General features: G+C 36.6%; 1 non-coding gene across 1 annotated transcript; it reads right to left on the minus strand.

The window, feature by feature from the left end:
* Positions 1–1,402: 1,402 nt before the first annotated feature.
* Positions 1,403–1,509, minus strand: LOC128578791 (U6 spliceosomal RNA). The gene has a single exon (XR_008377909.1). It is a non-coding gene; the product is annotated as a U6 spliceosomal RNA (small nuclear RNA).
* Positions 1,510–14,327: the final 12,818 nt, after the last annotated feature.

The following is a 14,327-nucleotide window of genomic DNA, read 5'->3' on the forward strand; positions in this document are numbered from 1 at the left end:
GAGATGGTTCTTGAGAGGAAAGTTTTAAAACGTGTTTTTGAGCTTCATGATGAACTCAAAATGTTTTTTAATCAAAAAGCAAGACCACTGTTGGGAGCACTTTTCAGCGATAAAAGTGAATGGCAGAAAATAGCTTACTTGGTTGACATCTTTGTGATCTTGAATGAGTTAAATTTATCACTCAAGGACCAAATGCAACATGCCTAGATTTGTCTTGAAAAGATCCGATCATCCCCAATGAAAGTAAAGCTTTTGCAAAACAAAAAAAAAACATTGTATGAAAACAAAATTTACATGTTGCCTACATTATTTGCTTTCTTTGAGGAACTTGATGTTGAACCAGACAAAAGGATTATGATGATAATTTCTGTGAAAGAACACTTGAACATGCTTGCAGATGAAATTTCATCATACTTTCCAAATCTACCTGACACCCCATTTGCTCTTGCCAGAATCCCATTCACAGTCAAAGTTGAAGATGTTCCTGAGACAGCACAAGAGGAGTTCATTGAACGTATTAACAGGAATACAGCGAGAACTGATTTCTCTACAATGGCAGTTGCAAGATTCTGGATCAAGTGTTTATATTCATATCCTGTTCTGTCTGAGACTGTGTTGTGCCTTCTTCCATTTCCAACAACATATCTTTGTGAAACAGGGTTTTCCAGCTGGTTGATTATCAAGTCTAAATACAGATATAGACTTGTTGTGGAAGATGATCTTCATAGTACTCCTGCAAAGACTGCCCTGAGAATTTCTGATCTGGTGAGAAAGAGGCAATCTCAACCTTCCACTATTGTTGGCTTTTGACACATACTGTCAAAAAATGTAGCAATGCAGTTTACTATTGTTATATTAAGACTGTTACCCTTGCTAAACCATGGTTCAAGACAAAATTTCATTTATTTGTAAGTAGAAATAAATATTTCACAATCTATAATTACATATTGTTTATTTGATTAATCACTATTCTTTAATTATGTTCAATTTGTAACAATGAAAATACATCCTGCATATCAGATTTTTAGATTGTGATTGATAACAGTAGCAAAATTACAGTTATGAAGTAGCAATGAAAATAATTTTATGGTTGGGGGTCACCAAAACATGAGGATCTGTATTAAAGGGTCACCACATTAGGAAGATTGAAAACCACTGCTGTATGTCCATGGTTGCTGGAGGATTTCAATGTTATAATTAGTCTCCAAATTGGAGGGAGATCAAATTGGAGATTCTGACATCATACAAAATAATGATGAGTTTCCTCTCTCTTTTCTCCTCTGTCCATACAAACTTTGCACTTAATGAAATTGATACACTTATTAAAGATATATAAATAATACAAAATGAATTTTGTTCAGTAATAATTATTTCATTTTTTCTTAAACTGTATCTTTTATTAAGAAATGTGATACATTTCATCAATTTTCATGTAATTATTTTACATAAGTCATGCTAATTTTCTCTATATTATGCCAATTTTAGTATATGTACTATAATAACTGGCACAAATTCCAATATTTGCTTTATTAAATAATTAGTGTCTCCTAAAACTATTTATAAAATATGTATAAAATAGTAAAAGTGTGCCTATAATCCTAGCACTCTGGGAGGCCAAGTGGGAGGATCTCTTGAGCTCAGAAGTTTGGGATCACCCTGAACAAAAGCAGGACCCAATCTCTACTAAAAATAGAAAAACTACCTGGGCACTGTGGTGGATTCCTGTCATCCCAACTACTTGAGGGGTTGAGGCAAGAGGATCACTTGAACCCAAGAGTCTGAAGGTATTGTGAGCTAGACTACTCTAGCCTGGGGCAACAGAGTGAGACTGTGTCTTAAAAAAAGAAGAAGAATAAATAAATAAATAAATAAATAAATAAATAAAATAGTAAAAGTAGTGATTTACTTAGCACTTAGGCATGTATCATCCAGTTTAAGAAATAGGGCATTACTTTTACATTTGAGGTTTCTTTGTGCCTCTCACTATAATTCTACCCTTGTTTTTCCTTCCTTAGAATTAAACACTATCATAAAATGTGTGTTTATCATTTTGTTCTTTTGCTTTATAACATTGTAATAGTTGTTAGTATCCTTAAATAACACAATATTTAGTGTAATCAAACTTTATAAGCATGGGCTCAGCGCCTGTGGCTCTAGCGGCTAAGGTACCAGACACATACACCTGAGCTGCTGAGTTCAAATCCAGCCTGGACCTGCTAAACAACAGTGATGGCTGCAACCAAAAAATAGCTGGGCATTGTGGTGGGCAACTGTAGTCGCAGCTACTTGGGAGGTGAAGGCAGGAGAATTGCTTGAGCCCAGGAGCTGGAGGTTATTGTAGGCTGTGATGCCACAGCATTTTACCCAGGGTGACAGCTTGAAGCTCTGTCTCAAAAAAAAAAAAAATGCTTTATATACATGGAATCATACTGTATGTATTTATTCAGTAAATTGCTTTTCCATTCACTATTATCCTCCTGAAATTCACCTTTTTCTGGTCTCAGTTAGGATATGATTTGAAAAAAAAAAGACAGAAAATATTCTTGCTATTTTAATTACAAAGGAATTTAATACAATGAACTGAGAACTTGCAAAATTTGGGGAAAGAATAGGGAAATCTATCCCAAAAATCAGTTTTTGGAACAATTAAAAGGAAAAATACAGCTACACTACTGGCTCACAAGGCAAGCAGCCACCTCTGCTACAATTAGGAAGATAATGAGAAAATTAGAGCTATAAATTTTAGTTTTAAAAATACACTATTCAGCTATAACAGAGATTAGAATATAAGTTTTGTAACTTCCTCATGGCATACACAAAATTAATGATGGTAATTTGAATAGTGTTATAAAATAACCTAATATATCTATGGATATACTGCCTAACATCAATCATTCATGTTTAAGGAAGCTGAATACTTCCCTTTTCCTTTTCAAACATCTGTCATGGGAATATATCTAATAAGTGGAATCTGATTGATAGCAAGAACACCAATTTTATAGAAGTCTGAGATGTATAGCTTTTGGTCATCAACATCTGCAGCTGAGGAAGGAATACTAGAATGAATCTATACACCAATTATTATGAATATGAAAACCTTTAGGTAAAAGTTAAACTGTTAACTTTAAAATAGAGATGTTAGGCTAATACCACCTGATCTCACTGGTCAATCATTAAAAGTGGTTCAATATATAGATGTCCTATTGTGTTATATGGAATTTTTGAAAGGACTTAGAAGCTTTTCTTTAAAAAAAAAAATAAGAATCCAAATCTAATTAAACATCCAGATGTTGCTTTTTGCTCAGGATCTTACCCAACCAAAATCGAGCTGTGGGCAGAGCTTTATTACTTTGTGAAGGCTCTAAGAAATAATGGCTTCTAAGCATATTTAGGTTATTGGCAGTAAAGGGGCACAGTCCCCTGCACCCTTGTAAAGTGAATCAGTCTCATGTGTGCTCCTTGAGGTACGAGTCTCTGAGAAGAGACATTTCCAGTACTTGGGCTACATGTGAGTTTGGGGGAATATTCTCCCCAAGCTCGCATAAGTGGCTTTGCTGAAAAATGCAGTCAGTCATGCCTTAAAGGAAAGAATGTGTCAGAGGGTCCTTGCCCAGTCGTAGCTGGAGACAGATCAGCTACCTGGGGCAATGGACAGTTGCACTTAATCCACTACCTCTATTTACACAATAACTTTCACATGGGTAGGAAAGTGGGCAAACAAAACAGACAACCCAGCCCTTTGTGGTTTATCTCCAAATAGGATATTCTTAGTTTAGAAAGGTGTGTATGAACTTTGTTGTATTAGCACTGATAAAGAATCTTTACCTTTTTTCTTCTTTATTCTTGGATTATTTTTATCTGATGAGTTCAGGTATAAAAGACAATGAATAAAGACAAGTGATTGCTGTTGTGCCTGAGCAAGCACCAGCCATCCCTTTTAAAATCAATCATTTTGTATGTGGTGCTGCCTCTTCATCATCGACTAGAAGCCCATGGACAGCAACATCTGGCGCATCGAGCAGGGTATGGCTGGACCGAACCTGGTTGACTGTCTACTGGATTATTGGTCTCTGACCTTAAGGTAAGAACACTGGGAACAGGCAAAACTGAGAAGGTTAGACTGAGCTGTACGCACTCAGGCCTCCCCGCAAGGCAAAGTGAAGGGATCATAATGGGAAACATGGCTTCCCCAGAGGAGGAATATGTTCAGTTACTATGGTCTTTGTTAGATTCTATGGGAGTGTCAGTTAAGACTCAGTCTTTTCACCATCTTTTTGAAAATATTCTAAAATGTTGTTATTGGTTTTTTCCTGGCTCAAAAAAATCAGTTAAATTTGGGAATATATTGGACAGGATATGAAAAGGTTTCATCAACAAGCAAATATTATTAGGGATGTTTGGACTGTTTATAATTTAATCACTTTAGCATTACAAACATTTTCAAATGATGCAAAATGACAAGACTCTCAACATTCTCCCCATGTCTATGATGAACCAGAACCTGATATGTAAACCCACTGTTAATTATGAAACAAAACCATTAGCCCCTGCTGATATTGGTATACTCACTCACTGTTAATGATGAAACAAAACCATCAGCCCCTGATATTGACTCATCTTTGGATGAACCAGACAAGGAAGAGGTGACTCTTTCCTCTTTTGCTCAGTCTTTACAAGAAAAAATGACCAATTTGAAAAGTTTTTTAAGGGAGTGTAATGAACTTCTTGATAGCTTGAAGCAGAAACCTCCCAAATCGCTTCCTCCGCCTATTTCAACTGAAATGCTTTTTCCTCCTCCACCTGAGGAAACCAAGCCTTTGTGCTCTCATCCCCTACCTCCAGAAGGACTAGTGGAAAACTTTTATCCTGTTACCCACGGGCCTGTTCCAACTGCTCCTTCATATGAGTATAAGAGCATCATGGCAACCAGATTAACCAAACAAGTGGTAATTCCCAATCCAAGAGACATTAAATTCTTACTGAACCTGAAATTTTTATGGAGGGCTCTGGTTCTCATAGCCAGGACCTTGAATTGATCATGCCTGTCTCTCACATTACTAAGCTGGAAGATGAGAAAGAAATACTATATGCTGAGGTTGATTTGAAATTTCTTAAAACTTTGAAAGATGCTGTTACTGCATTCTCCTTATGTTCAAGGACTTTTAAAATCATATTGTGGGGATCGACTTTTAACTCCTGGAGATTGGGAAAGGATTGCTGAAACATGCTTTATCCCAAACTCAATATTTACAAATTTGCTCTTGGTGGAGAAATGAAGCACATAAACGACATGAAAATAACCCAAATATTGCTTATGATCAACTAACTGGACCGGGAAACTTTTGTCACCACCACAGGCAAATTAAACTTCCTGATCAGGTTTATATTCAAATTCGAGACATTTGCATGCATGCTTGGGCTCAGCTTGAGGAGCCTGGAGGTGGACAATTTTTTTACCAAAATTTTACAAGGAGCAAATGATCTATATGTCAAATTCCTTGCATTGCTCCATTCTTCCATTAAGCGTTCAATTCCAGGAACTGGCACGCAAGACATGCTTTTGCTTTCCCTTGCTTATGAAAACTCTAATGATGACTGTCGCTGCATTTTGGCTGATATTAGAAATGAAGACAATGCATATATTGATAAGTTCATACGAGCTTGCCAAAATGTAGTCTCTAGTTCTTTTCAGGCAGCTTTAATTGGAGATCAGATTGGAGTCCACATGGCCACTGCTATGAAAAAATGCAGCACCTCAAAATGTTACAATTGTGGAAAATTAGGACATACTAGAAAAGATTGTAGAAAAGGTAAGGAAGAGAAGTTTAGTGACCCCCATCTTCCACCGGGGATTTTTCAAAGTTGCAAAAAGGGGAGGCATTGGACTAATGAATGTAAATCCATAAAAGATAAGGATGGTAATATCTCCTTCCTTGAGATTTGGGAAACTCCTCAGCAGGCCAGACCCAGGGCCTGAATTCAAACAACACAGGGAAACTGATTCAGATTTATCCAGTGAGCCGTGGGATAGATCAGGCTCACACTCAGACTCAGAAACCTTCTGACAAATAGTTTGTAAAAGCTGATTCTTCACCAGCTAAAAATTCTGAAACTTCACCAGCTAAAAATACTGAAAAACTTCTTGTTTCAGACTTATTCCATGCTACTTATAATAGTGAAGCTTTTGATTTACCACTTGTTAATAATGTTTCTTTGGTACCCCCCTGACCTCCCATACGTTTTGGCTACTGGAGTGCACGGCCTGTCCCTGAGGGAACTGTTGGAATTATATTAGGATGAAGCAGTTCCTCTTTAAAAGGACTTTACGTTCATGTTGCTGTAATTGACGCTGATTATCATGGTGAAATTTCTATCATTGCCTCTGTGACTCAACCAATGACTATGACCCCTGGACAGCGCATTGCCCACCTTTTAATTTTACCTTATCACAAAGGAAAAGCTGCACCAATTAAAAGAGAGGATGGCTTAGGTAGCACTGGAATTCAAGTTTTTTGGAATGACTCAAACCTTTTTAAGTGATTCTCGGCCCCAATGCCTGGTTACATTTTTTGATGGTACTAAATTAGAACGTCTAGTTGACACTGGAGCCAATGTATCTATAATAGCTTCTTTTGCCTGGCCTCAGCAGTGGACAAAACAATGCATTAAAGCCACCTTTGTTGGTCTGTGAACAATTTCAGATATTGAACAAAGCACTGAGACACTGTTATGTTAAGGAACCAATGGGCAGCCAGCTAAGTTAAGACATTATATGGCTCCCATTGCCATTACTTTATGGGGAAGAGACATATTACAATAGTGGGGATCCAAGTGATCTATCCCAATGATCTCTTTTGGTGCAAAGAACATGATGTTTGAAATGGGATTTGATTCTTATCAAAGTGTTACTCTGAAACCATCAGAAAATGTTGGAATAGGAAAAGACAATTCAGGTCTTGGCTTTCCTGTTATTCCGCAGGATTTACTGTAGGGGCCACTGTAGAGTGCCTCACCCTTCCACTTTCATGGAAATCTGATACCCTCATTTGGGTTGAGCAGGGGCCATTCACTAAGGAACAGCTAGCAGCACTTCATCAATTAGTTGATGAGCATTTAAAACTTAATAATATCAGCTGGGCACAGAGGCCCTTCTACATGAAATTATGAAAGAGAATTTTCCAGACATGCCTAGAGATTCTGAAATTCAGATAGCAGACAGCTTCAGAACCCCAGCATGACTCAACCCCAATAAGGCATCCCCCAGGCATATCACAATTAACTTCACTAAAATTAATATGAAGGAGAAGATTCTGAAAGTTGCCAGGCGAAAGAAAGCCATTACGTACAAAGGGAAGAATATTAGAATGACTGCAGATCTCTCTGCTGAAACTTTTCAAGCCAGAAGATGGTGGTCATCAACTTTTAACCTCCTAAAGCAAAATAACTTTCAACCCTGGATCTTGTATCCAGCTTAACTGAGTTTCATTTATGATGGAGAAATTAAATACTTTAATGACATTCATATATTGAAGTAATTTGCCACAACTAAACCAGATCTTCAGGAAATTCTCAGAACCTTCCTCCATAATGAGGAACCCAATCCTATACCACAAAAGTAAACTCACTCAGAAACATCATATCAAACTCCAATTTCCACACTGCTGAAAGGATTAAAAATGCCCACTGGACTTTTGAAAAACTAGACACACAAAATTTCACCAGACTTATCAATATTCATCATTAATGTGAATGGCTTAAACTGTCCTCTAAAGAGGTATAGGTTAGCTGACTGGATACAAAAATTAAAATTAAAAAACAAAGACCATATGATTCTCTCAATTGATGCAGAAAAATCTGTTGATAATATCCAGCATCTGTTCATGATCAGAACACTTAAGAAAATTGGTATAGAAGGGACATTTCTTAAACTGATAGAGGCCATCTACAGCAACCCACAGCCAATATCATATTGAATGGAGTTAAATTGGAATCATTTCCACTCAGATCAGGAACCAGACAAGGCTGCCCATTGTCTCCATTGCTTTTTAAGATGGTAATGGAAGTTTTAGCCACCGCAATTAGGGAAGAAACCGCGATCAAGGGTATCCATATAGGGTCAGAAGAGATCAAACTTTCACTCTTTGCAGATGATATGATTGTATATCTGGAAAACACTAGGGACTCTACTACGTAACTCTTAGAAGTGATCAAGGAATATAGCAGCATCTCAGATTACAAAATCAACATTCATAAATCGGTAGCTGTTATAAACACCAACAATATTCAAGTTGAAAAAAAAGTTAAGGACTCTATCCCATTTACAGTAGTGGCAAAGAAGATGAAATATTTGGGAATTTATCTAACAAAGGACGTGAAAGATCTCTATAAAGAGAACTGTGAAACTCTAAGAAAAGAAATAGCTGAAAATGTCAACAAATGGAAAAACATACCATGCTCATGGCTGGGAAGAATCAACATTGTTAAAATGTCCATACTACCCAATGCAATACATAATTTCAACGCAATCCCTAGTAAAGCTCCACTGTCATACTTTAAAGAACTGGAGAAAACAATACTTCATTTTGTATGGAATCATAAAAAAACATGAATAGCCAAGACAATACTCAGAAATAAAAACAAAGCAGGAGGAATCACGCTACCAGACCTCAGACTATACTACAAATGAATAGTGATCAAAAACAGCATGGAATTGGCACAAAAAGAGAAGTAGATGTCTGGAACAGAATAGAGAACCAAGAGATGAACCCAGCTACTTACCGTTATTTGATCTTTGCCAAGCCAATTAAAAACATTCAGTGGGGAAAAGATTCCCTATTTAACAAATGGTGCTGGGTGAACTGGCTGGCAACCTGTAGAAGACTGAAACTAGATCCACACCTTTCACCATTAACTAAGATAGACTCTCACTTGATTAAAAATTTAAACTTAAGACATGAAACTATAAAAATACTAGAGGACAGTGCAGGGAAAACCCTTGAAGAAATCGGTCTGGGCGAGCATTTTATGAAGAGGACCCCCTAGGCATTTGAGGCAGCTTCAAAAATACACTACTGGGACTTGATCAAACTAAAAAGCTTCTGCACAGCCAAGAACACAGTAAGTAAAGCAATCAAACAGCCCTCAGAATGGAAGAAGATATTTGCAGGTTATGTCTCTGACAAGGGTTTAATAACCAGAATCAACAGAGAACTCAAACACATTAGCAAGAAAAGAACAAGTGATCCCATCGCATGCTGGGCAAGGGATTTGAAGAGAAATTTCTCTGAAGAAGACAGACGTACGGCCTTCAGACTTATGAAAAAATGCTCATCATCTTTAATCATCAGAGAAATGCAAATCAAAACTACTTTGAGATATCATCTAACTCCAGTGAGACTGGCCTATATCACAAAATCCCAAGACCAGAGATGTTGGCAAGGATTTGGAGAAAAGGGACCACTTTTGCACTGCTGGTGGGAATAAAAATTAATACATTCCTTTTGGAGAGATATATGGAGAACACTTAGAGATTTAAAAATAGATCTGGGCGGCGCCTGTGGCTCAGTGAGTAGGGCGCCGGTCCCATATGCCGGAGGTGGCAGGTTCAAACCCAGCCCCGGCCAAAAAAAAAAAATAAATAAATAAATAAATAAATAAATAAAAATAAAAATAGATCTGCCATTCAATCCTGTGATTCCTCTACTGGGCATCTACCCAGAAGACCAAAAATCGCATCATAACAAAAATATTTGTACCAGAATGTTCATTGCAGCCCTATTCACAATTGCTAATTCATGGAAAAAGCCCAAGTGCCCATGGATCCACGATTGGATTAATAAATTGTGGTGTATGTACACCATGGAATATTATGCAGTCTTAAAAAAGAAGGAGACTTTATCTCTTTTATGTTTACATTGATAGAGCTGGAACATATTGTTCTTAGTAAAGTATCTCAAGAATGGAAGAAAAAGTACCCAATGTACTCAGCCCTACTATGAAACTAATTTAGGGCTTTCATATGAAAGCTATGACCCAGTTACAACCTAAGAATAAGGGGAAGGGAGAAAGGGATGGGAGGGAAGGTGGAGTAAAGTGGAGGGAGGGGGATTGGTGGGAATAAACCTGCGGTGCTTCTCACAAGGGTATATGTGAAACTTAGTAGATGTGGAATGTAAATGTCTTGGCACAATAACTGGGAGAATGCCAGGAATGCTGTGTTGACCAGTGTGATAAAAATGTGTCACACAGTATATGAAGCTAGTGTATGATGCCCCATGATCATATCAATGTACACAGCTATGATTTAATAAAAAAAAAAAATCAGGAAAATGGAGGATGTTAACAGACCAGAGAAAATTAAATTCAATTATGGAACCAATTGGACCCTGGGACCCTTTCAATTGGGACTCCCTAATCCATCCTTAATCCCTTGTCATTATTTTATTATTATTAATGATTTAAAAGATTGCTTTTTTGACATTCCTATAACTCCTAAGGATTCTGAAAAGTTTGATTTTACAGTTCCTAGACTGAATAATAGTTCTCCTACAGTAAGATATCAGTGGTAGGTTTTGCCACAGGGAATATTAAATAGTCCTTCTTTATGTCAAATGTATGTACAACAACACTTACAAATATTAACTTTGAAATTTCCTGATGGAAATTTATATCACTATATGGATGATATATTATTTGCTCAACCAGATCAGTCCATTTTTAATGATATTGTTAAACAAAGTTGTCAACTTTTTGATGCTTATGGGTTTCACGTTGCACCTGAGAAAATTCTTCTGAATTCTGATCCATGGAGTTATTTCGGTTATAAAATAACAGCTCAAAAAAATAATACCTTGAAAAAATACAAATTAGAAGGGATTCTTTAAAAACTTTAAATGATTTTCAAAAACATTTAGGTGATATAAATTGGGTCCACCCTTGATTGGGAATTCCTACTTATTCCTTAACACATTTGCTTTCTATATTGGAGGTGAGTCCTAAATTAGAAAGCCCTTGAACATTGACTAAAGAAGCTCAAAAGGATTTCACTGGTTAGATAAACATATTCAGGACACACAGTTAGATTGAATTGTTACTTATCAAAACTTCATTTTCTATGTCTTTCCTTCTGACCACTCTCCTACAGGATTACTAACACAAGAATCTGCTTTTTTTGAATGGTGTTTTTTACCCCGTAAAGCTACCATGAAATTGCAGACTTATGTCCAAAAGATTGCTAGTTTAATTATCGGAGATCGCCATCGACTTTGTCAATTAGTTGGACAAGATCCTGAAAAGACTGTAGTGCTTTCAACAAATAAACATATTACAGATTTATTTGTACTATGCCAAAATTGTCAGATAGCTTTAGCTGACTATTTAAGTTCTATAGATAATCATTTCCCTCTAGACAAATGTTTACAGTTTTTAATGATGACATCATGGATTCTCCCCCAAAATATTTCTCCTCATCCAATATCTAATGCTCAGAATTTTTTCACAGATGCTAATAAGCTGAGTATGGTATGATATACTAATTGTCATATTAACAAAGTAAAAATACCCCCCTTTTAAATCGGTTCAAAAGGCAGAATTATATGCTGTCATATTAGTATTACAAGATTTCCCTAATATTTTTCTCACCATTATTACTGACTCAGTTTATTCAACTTATACTGTTCAAAATATTGAAACTACCGCCTTGTTCAATGATCATACAGAATTATTTTATCTTTTTTATATTTTTCAAAATTTAATTCATAATAGAAATATTCTATTTTTTGTCACCCATATTCAAGCTTATTCTAATTTAGCTGGTCCTTTAACTCCCAGTAATGAATCCATTGATCATTCAATTGACACTGTTCAAAAGGCAAACAGGAACATGCAATCCATCATAATAATTCTTCATCTTTAAAACAGAGATATACAGTAACTAGGAGAGATGCTAAACAAATTATTTGCTCTTGCCACACTTGTCAGGTAATTATAATTCCCCAATTGCCTCCAGAGTAAATCAAAAGCCTAATGAAATTTGGCAAATGGATGTAACACAATTTTCTGAATTTGGTAAGTCTACATGTATTCATTATTCAATTGATACTTATTCTACTTTCTCATGAGCTACTGCCCTTACATCAGAAAAAGCTGATTCTGTTATTACCCATTTATTAGAAACATTTGCTGTAATGGGCATGCCATTGATCTTCAGAACAGACAATGGCTCTGCATATGTTTCTCAAAAATGTCAACAATTTTTTCAAAGTTAGAATATTAAACATAGAACGGAATACCAGGAATTAGCACAAATCAAGCAGTTATTGAAAGACATAACCGTACTCTCAAAGAAATGTTGATTAAACAGAAAGGGGGAACAGTATATAATAAGTCTCCTAGAAATAGATTGCACTCAACATTATTTGACTTAATTTTTTAAAATTCGGACACTGAAGGCAATACACCTGCTGATAAATTATGGGTTAAACAGCCACCACCCCTGATTAATCAACATATTTATTATAAAGATTTGGCTTCCAATCAATGACTACCTACAGTGGTAGTGCCTTGGGGTAGATGGTATGCTCTTCTCTCTACAGAAAAAATGAGTTCTGGTTCCTGGATAAATTCATCAAACTCTGGCATGACCATCTGGTCCCACCATCTGAGACAGGCCAGGAACTTGGCAGTACAAAGGTTCTCCCTGACACTGGAGGACAGTGAGATCCATCAAAGCCAATGACCTGTCTGGAGGATGCAGCACAGAAGAGAACAGACCTTGTTCCCTCAGATGACATGGAGAAGACTTTCTCAACTATGCAGGGAAGCACAAGCAATAGTGATGGTGAACAACTATCTGGCAACTCCCTAGGTACTGTTTCTCTCAATGATAGCCATTCTTAATATTCAGGTAAGTGCTAACCAAAATTATACCTATTGGAGTTATGGCCCTAACCCTCCTTTACTTAGAGGGGTCTCCTGGCTTGAGCCTTCTATTTCCATTTATGTTAATGAAACTTCTTGGCTTCCTCAGCCATATGATGATCGCGGTCCATTTAAACCTGAGGAAGAAGGTACAACTCTTAAAAATTACTCTACAGGAGTTACAGGACCTCCTATTTGTGTTAGGCCTGAGCCCCCTTATTTATCTTTTGGGCTCAGCAATGGGTCAGTTTCAGTAATACTTCCAAAAATAAAGACATGTACATGCTTTCTACTATGACTTTTACTAAATTAATAGTGACACAGCATTCTTTGTTACCTCATCTGCCCCACTGCAAGTTTCATGTGTTTACTGATAATGCAGATTGGATTCATTGGTCAAAATGTCAAGGGTCTCATTTGTATGCCTTCCAGGAAACTGAATTTGGATCTATTGTTGATTGGAGAACTTCTGCTTATATTAAGGAAAGACTTGAACCTGGTGCTGGTTATCTCAGTTACCAATGAAACGCAACTGGTATTATATACTCATCCTCAAAGGAATTAGTATGGGAGGAGAGTGTTTTTTTGCCACCAGGCCCAGGCATTTCTGGATATCCATCCCAACTTGATTTATGGGAAATTGGACTGGTTCTGTTTGGCCTTCATGCCTGGAGGGGCTCCCACATTTACAAACTACACCATCATTCCCAACATACTTTTCACTTTAAATTGCAAGAAGTGCATTTTATTCAGGCTTGCATAAAGCTGCCTTTTGTTTGGCTTGTAGGCAACATTTCATGGAAAGAGAAAACTGGAGAGATCTATTGTCCAGGAACTTGTCAATTGTTCACTTGTCTTAACATTTCTATGAGATTTGATTTTTCCCAGATATGCTCTTTCTTCTGTATGCTGGGACTGGGGTCTGGCTGCCTGTGAAGATGATGAGGCCTTGGGAAGAATGCCCCATAATTTTGATTCTTATAAATCTGGCTTGAAAGTTGATGAGGAAGACCAAGTGGTTTATCGGTCTACTGATAACAGCAATTCTTGGGATTATAGACATCACTGCTTCTGAACCTGCCACTGGAATAGCCCTTACTGAATATGTTAAGACTGAAAAATTCATATCTAATTGGCATAAAAATGCAGAAAGGTTGTGGGTTACTCAAAAACAAATTGACACAGAAATTCCTAATGAGTTAGCTGATTTAGAAAAGACAGTAGTTTTGTTAGGAGATCAATTGTATAGTTTAGAAAAACAAACGAAATTGAAATGTGATTGAAATATTTTTTTCTTATTGTGTTACTCCTGTTTTTTATAATGAAACTTTATTTCCTTGGCATAAATTCAGGAAACATTTACTAAACTATGAAAATTTAGCTGCCGATACTATAGAATTGCATCAGGT

This window comes from Nycticebus coucang, chromosome X (genome assembly GCF_027406575.1).
Source record: "Nycticebus coucang isolate mNycCou1 chromosome X, mNycCou1.pri, whole genome shotgun sequence".
Taxonomy (NCBI): domain Eukaryota; kingdom Metazoa; phylum Chordata; class Mammalia; order Primates; family Lorisidae; genus Nycticebus; species Nycticebus coucang.